This window comes from Schistocerca cancellata, chromosome 6 (assembly GCF_023864275.1).
Source record: "Schistocerca cancellata isolate TAMUIC-IGC-003103 chromosome 6, iqSchCanc2.1, whole genome shotgun sequence".
In the NCBI taxonomy this organism is placed as follows: Eukaryota; Metazoa; Arthropoda; class Insecta; order Orthoptera; family Acrididae; genus Schistocerca; species Schistocerca cancellata.
The window spans coordinates 74,402,893-74,410,197 of NC_064631.1; the positions used below are offsets into that span (position 1 = coordinate 74,402,893).

Sequence of the window (7,305 nt, forward strand, 5' to 3'; positions counted from 1 at the left end):
CCAATGGGCTGCTGCAGAGTCCATCCCTCAGTCTAGTAACTGTTGTGTCTAGAAAAGACAGCCTAGACACAATGAGAGGAAGCCGAAAGGCACGTGCTCAAACTCATGCAGGCTGGCGTGAGGTCTGAAACAGGATACGTAATGAATGCTATAATGAAAAGTACGTATCTTCTGGAATACTTAACTTTAATCCACATTTGTAGAACATCGCTCTTGATGATACATTAATAGAATCTCAATATCTATACTGGTAATGGCGCCTTGCTAGGTCGTAGCAAATGTAGCTGAAGGCTATGCTAACTATCGTCTTGGCAAATGAGAGCGTTATTCTCAGTGAACCATGGCTAGCAACGTCGGCTGTACAACTGGGGCGAGTGCTAGTACATCTCTCTAGACCTGCCGTGTGGTGGCGCTCAGTCTGCAATTACTGACAGTGGCGACACGCGGGTCCGACGTATACTAATGGACCGCGGCCGATTTAAAAGCTACCACCTAGCAAGTGTGGTGTCTGGCGGTGACACCACAGTAACCACCTCAGATGACAGCCTGTACCTTGGTAGAATGACGACTGTTGGTTGGCAATCAGGGACAAACGAACAGCTCTGCAGACCTTCAAACACTGTCCAACTACAGAAAATCTTCATACCTTCAGATCAGTGACAGCACTTGCAAGGTGAATGATAAAAGAATGGAAGAGGGCTTCCTGGAGGGAATTCACAACTTCCATTAATTGGTCCACTTCCACTGCGCAAGTTTAGGAATCAATAAGACAGATTTCAGGCAAGGCCAGTACACATTCCCTTATGGCCTTGTTAAGTAATGGGGTCTTGATGGACACATCAGAAGACGTGGCTCAGGTTTTAGCTGAACACTTATTTACTGTTACTACATCATCCACATGAGCTCCTGCTTTTCAGGTGCTCTGTAGGACTGCAGAGATAAGGAAACACAATTTCTTCTCACATAATGAGGATATTTACAACCTTCCGTTCTCCAAGTGGGAGCTGGAAACAGCTTTGTCTACAGCCAAAGACACTGCTCCAGGTCCTGATGAGATCCGTTATGCCATGATTCATCATCTGTGCCCTGAATTGAAAGGACAGCTGCTCTCTTGTTTCAATCAGATCTGGTTTTATGGACATTACCCCACAACTTGGAAGGAGGCAATATTAATTCCATATTGGAAACCAGGCAAGGAACACAGTGCCACTAACAGTTACTGGAGTGTAGCCCTTACCAGTTGTGTGCGTAAGACTTTTGAACGCATGGTCAACCACCACCTTGTCTGGCTGCTTGAGTCCTGAGGTCACCTGAGCCATTCCCAGTGTGGTTTCAGGCCTACCGTTCCACCCTTGACAACTTAATTCTACAGGAGTGCTTCTTACACTGGAACCATTTCGTTTGTGTGTTTTTTGACCTCGAAAAAGCATATGATACTACTTGGAGTTACAACATCCTTAGCCAACTTTATGAATGGGACTATATGGATGCCTGCCACATCTTATCCAATCCTTTCTCGAGGACCAGCATTTTTGATATCGCATTGGCGATGCCTTGTCTGACTGCTATGTTCAAGAGAATGGAGTCTGCCAGGGCAGTGTCCTCAGTGTCACATTGTTTGCCATCGCTATCAATAGCATTTTCTCCTCAGTCTGGAGCCCTATCAAATGCTCTCTGTTTGTGGATGACTATACAATCTTCTGCTCTTCCTCTGATCGTATGATGATGACGAGGCAGCTAGGAGGCAGGAGGCAGGAAACCTGGGCCAGGACAACTGGTTTTCGGTTCTCACCCAAGAAGACTGCATGTGTCAATTTTAACTGTGCTCGTCAAAGTTTTAACCAACCAGCGCTCAAAATGGGGGACAATGTTTTACATTTTCAAGAAACTGTGCACTTTTTTGGTTTATTATTTGACTCAAAATTAACTTGGCTCCCACACCTGAAAGACATTTGAACAAACCCCCCCTGCAGACCCTGGGGTTAGAATAGGCCTGAGGTATTCCTGCCTGTCGTAAGAGGCAACTAAATGGAGTCTCATACCTTTCGACCTTCGTGATGGTCCCCTGTAGGGTTTGACCTCCATTTTTCAAAACTTTCCTGAAGAGCAAGCCAATTGGGGAAGGGCGCCTTACATGGTGCATCGTGTCCATTGTGCATTGAGATCTTTAGCCCACTTTCTCGTCGTGGCATTGCAGTCCCTCTCATCCTCCATCTCTTTAGCAAGGGCATCTTCCTGGGTGTGTTTTCCTCCATCCACTATGCAGTGTCGATTTCTGTGCTGATGAGGACCATGGAATTCTTTGCACCTCATATCCAGCACAATAGCCAGTCCATTGTGGTAGGTCTGCCATGTAGCCCTCTGACTACACAGGGATTGCTCTGCTGATGTGTGCACCATTAACTTCCCATGTGTGCCAAGGAGTAGATGCCTGTCACCCTGGGGCATCAGGACCTCCAGCAATAGCCATCCTGCCAGGTGGCCTTTGCTGTGACTGGGTAGCGCCCTTGGGGAGGGCCCCTGGTCGGAGTGGGTGGCATCAGGACAGATGACGCGCGAGGAAATGTACCATGTTATCACTTGCTGGTGATCAAACGCCAGCAGTCTTTAAGAGTTCCAGGTCTCAGTACAATGCAAGGAAGTATGATCCTAAATCGTTGCTCTCTCTGACCACACCATGGAAGGAATGCCAGGCTAAGGATGGCAGCGAACCTCATTTGCCCCAGTACCGCATACGTACAAGAGCTGATGGGGACTCCTTTGTCTCGATGAAGCCTCAGTTTTTTGTAGAGCATTTAGAGGACAAGTTTGGGGAGGTAGAGGGCTTTTCCAAAATGCAGTCAGGGTCAGTCTTGATAAAAATGGCATCCTCCGCCCAGTCATGGGCATTACTCCTGTGTGACAAGCTGGGGGATGCTTCCATTACCATCACGCCTCATATGAGCTTAAATATTGTCCAGGGTATTATATTCCACAGGGACCTTCTTTTGCAGTCTGATGACGAGCTGCGTGCTGACTTAGAGCAACGAGGAGTTCATTTTGTCCGGCATGTACATTGGGGTCCGAGAGATAATCAGATTGCCGCTGGTGCCTTCATCTTGGCCTTCAAGGGTGACACATTAGCTGAGAAGGTCAAGGGGATGGTCTACTGCTGTGATGTCAAGCCATATATCCCTCACCCAATGCAGTGCTTTAAGTGCCGGAAGTTCGGACATATGTCTTGCCACTATACTTCCAGCATCACATGTCGATACTGTAGATGTCCTTTCCATCCCAATACTCCATGTGCCCCGCCTCTCATCTGTGTCAACTGCGGAGAGTATCATTCCCCTTGCTCACCAGATTGCAGTATTTTACAGTGAGAAAGGAAAACCATGGAATACAAGATTCTGGACTGACTGACCTACACTGAGGACAAGCGGAAATTTGAGCGCCTACAGCCTGTGGCTATGATCTCCTCTTAAGCCTCCACTACACAGTTGTAGCCCCATCAGTTCCGCAAGTTCTAGTCAGCTCTCAGTTGGTAGAGCACTTGCCCACGAAAGGCAAAGGTCCCGAGTTCGAGTCTCGGTCTGGCACACAGTTTTAATCTGCCAGGAAGTTTCATATCAGCGCACACTCCACTGCAGAGTGAAAATCTCATTCTGGAAACCTTCCCCAGGCTGTGGCTAAGCCATGTCTACGCAATATCCTTTCTTCCAGCAGTGCTAGTTCTTCAAGTTTCGCAGGAGAGCTTCCGTGAAGTTTGGTAGGTAGGAGATGAGGTACTGGCGGAATTAAAGCTGTGAGTATGGAGCGTGAGTCGTGCTTGGGTAGCTCAGTTGGTAGAGCACTTGCCCGTGAAAGGCAAAGGCCCCGAGTTCGAGTCTCGGTCCGGCACACAGTTTTAATCTGCCAAGAAGTTTCGTATCAGCACACACTCCGCTGTAGAGTGAAAATTTCATTCTAGTAAGTTCATCTTTGTTAATCCACCCGGATTCGGAGAAACCATTTATCCCCTCCATAGATGCATCAAATTACACCATGGGTACAGTTCTTTCTCAGTAATACAATGGTGAGGAAAGACCTATAAATTATACCTCTAGACTGATGATTAAGTCAACAGTACTACTGAGAAGGAGCTTTTAGCTCTTATGTTTGGAGTTTTTTTTTAATACTGTCTACAGGGACACAAGTTCACTTTGATCACTGACCATCCTGCCTCTGTACAGATGTTAAGTTTAAAGGACCCCAGTAGTCACTTAACTTGGTGGGTGTTGAAATTAGCAGAGTATGATTACACATTATGTCACAAACCAGACTGTCTCCATCAAAATGCAGACACATTGAGCCACAAAGCCAGAGTTGCTCAGGCAGATATTTCAATAGAGGAGCTAAAGAAAGTGCAAGAGAAAGATGTAGAAGGTCACAATCCGCATCTTTTTTGTCACTGAAAATGGTATTCTATATCACAAGTGCCCCTGGGTAACAGAGAGGTATAATACCTAAATAATTACAACAGCATGTTATGGCACAATGTCATGACAGTTTGCAGGCCTGTAATAATGTACAACATGCCACAAATGGTAGGATAGCCTCTTGCCTTTGGTGGAAAGGCAGACAAACAAATGCAAGGAAGTATATTCAAAACTGTTTGCCTTGTGCACATAGGGCATCCCCTCCAAGGAACAAAATTCCTTTACAGATCCTCCCAGACCCTCCCACTCATGGACATGACTACTGAAACAGTCACTTGTGCCTTTGTCAATCAGATGGTTCTCTAATTCGAGAGTCCCAATGCTATATTAACTGATGAAGGATCCAACTTCATGTCTGCTCTATTTGTAAAAGTATGTAATCTGTTAAGAATCAAGAAATGGTGCACGATGCCTTTTCATCCACAGGCTACTGGCTGCCTTGAATACATCCATAAGATGATCATTCAATGCTGCTTACTGCATGGGGAAATCTCATACAAATTGGTACAGATATGTTGGTTATGTCACTTGGGCAGATAACAGTCGTATGGCCGAATCAACCAGGTGCACGCCCTACCAGGCAGTCTACTGAAGGCCCATGAACTCCCACTTTGAACTCAGTAAACTACCACCTGGAGTAGATATGATCAAAGTGAAGGAACTGGCCTGCCGTCTTAAGTTAATCTGAAAACTGGTTAAGCAGAATAACACCAAAACTAACAGTAACAAATGGGCCAGACTTCCCTATTACAAACTCATAGGTTTTGTGCTGCTCAGGAACCCAGTAGTAAAAATGGGAAGAACGAGAAACTTCACTCCTCAGTATGAGGGCTCTTACACTCTTCTACGTGTGCCCTTCTGTGTAAACGCAGAGATTCAGTTGTCTGGTCATACTATGACACTACATTCTGACTTGCTGTCCATCTGTGTCACTACTAGCTATACCACCTAGCCCTGAACCAAGAGTTCCATCACCAAGCAAAAGTGTTACTGCAAAGAATATAAAGAAAAAGAAGGGCAAGCCACTGCCCATGTGTTCTCATTATGCCTTAAGAAATAGGCACCCATATCCCTAAGATCTAGCAACAAGTTTGCTCTGCAAACAGAGAAAAAAGTGTACTGTCAGATTTATATTAGAGTATAAAAATGTGAGGAAAAATGTATGTGTAAGCAAGAAGATGTATGAAGTATCAGTTTACTTTGTTATTTGTCTTGTATATATGGACGTGTAACAGGTGGACAAACCTACTGTATTTACTCGAATCTAAGCCGCACTTTTTTTCCGGTTTTTGTAATCCAAAAAACTGCCTGCGGCTTAGAATCGAGTGCAAAGCAAGCGGAAGTTCTGAAAAATGTTGATAGGTGCCACCACAACTAACTTCTGCCGTCGAATATATGTAGCGCTCACTACACAGGCATCCTTTGTACGCACAAAGATAAATACTGGCGCCAAAACCTCTGTGTCAGTAAATAAAATAAAATAAAAATTGGAAGACGAGTTTTTTTTCTCCGCCCGAGTTTCGACCACTGCTTTTTCATACATTATCCAACGAAGTAAATACAAATTCCGTATTGTTCATCTTCAAATTTCAATGTACTACGAAAATCCGACTGGTAATACTAGGATTTTTGTCAATATGGCCAACTCTACGTTCTGAATTTTTTCCCACCTGTGAGAATAGATGGTTGCTAATAGGAACCTGATGAAATGTGAATCACATGCAGTATTCTCTTCACCATAAGAATAATACGAATATAAACATTTTGCCATGTATTCTTTCGTGTTTGCTTCTATCTCATTTAAATCCTGTCTGCCAAATAAACTACGAAACTAGAGTGAGACAACAGCAAACGCGGAAGAATATACGTATCATGTCATGTTTATATTCGTATTACTCTTATGCCTAATAGTGATACAGTCAGAAATGAAGCACGGCAACTGACTAGATTTTTAAATCTAAGATGACTTAATTTCTGTGCAGAATTTGATGTACTAAAGAAGCGGCCGCAAAGAGTTTCAAACGGAGAAAAATTTTCGCCAAACTCTCGTTCAGAACATGTTCTATCATATGCAGTCTATTATTTGGTTCTTGTTGATCATTATCAAAGAAAGCAGCAGTGTAAGTAACAACAAATAGCAGTCTCTTGCCATTGTTTCGCTAATGAGACGATTCCTCTCTTTTTTTAATTGTAGGCGGCGGTAGCGCGCACAAAAGCAAGCTATGCCGCGAGCAGCGACAGGCCGTAAACACGCACTATCAAATGCGTCAAACAATGCATGACACAGTATAGTAATGCATTTTCAGCTTAGAGTGACTGACGTAAACACCTATAACATAGAAAACGGCACTTATCAGATTAAAGCAAAATAAGCAATCGATTCAAACCAGACGAAGCACGTGAAAAAGGAAGGGTATCCGTATAAATACGGGTGGAGCGCCTGACGCATAGCAATGGCTACCTGGTAAAGCTTAACTGCTAAGCTTTCGACTCGAACCAAACTACTGTAGCTGTATCGTCATTCATTCGACCTAAATTGTGTCTCATATTACAATGGACCAACTTTGTTTCGATTTGGAGGTGCGGCCTAAAACTTTTCTCTCCCCTTGAATTTCGAGTCTCAAATTTCAGGTGCGGCTTAGATTTGGGAATTTTTTTTTTCCTTTATTTCGAGTCTCATTTTTCAGGTGCGGCTTAGATTCGAGTAAATACGGTAATTGCAACAGAGATTTATGCCACTCCTCTAAATTAAAGAAGAAGCTGCTTGCATCACTTCATTACTTGTAAGTGTGCCATTCTATAGAATAACTTATAGTGTTAAGGATTGGTAACTGAAGCAGTGGAAAAT

General features: G+C 44.0%; 1 non-coding gene across 1 annotated transcript; it reads left to right on the top strand.

Annotated features, from left to right (window-relative positions):
* The first annotated feature begins 3,805 nt into the window (after positions 1-3,805).
* On the top strand, positions 3,806-3,880 carry Trnas-uga (transfer RNA serine (anticodon UGA)). The gene has a single exon. It is a non-coding gene; the product is annotated as a tRNA-Ser (tRNA).
* Positions 3,881-7,305: the final 3,425 nt, after the last annotated feature.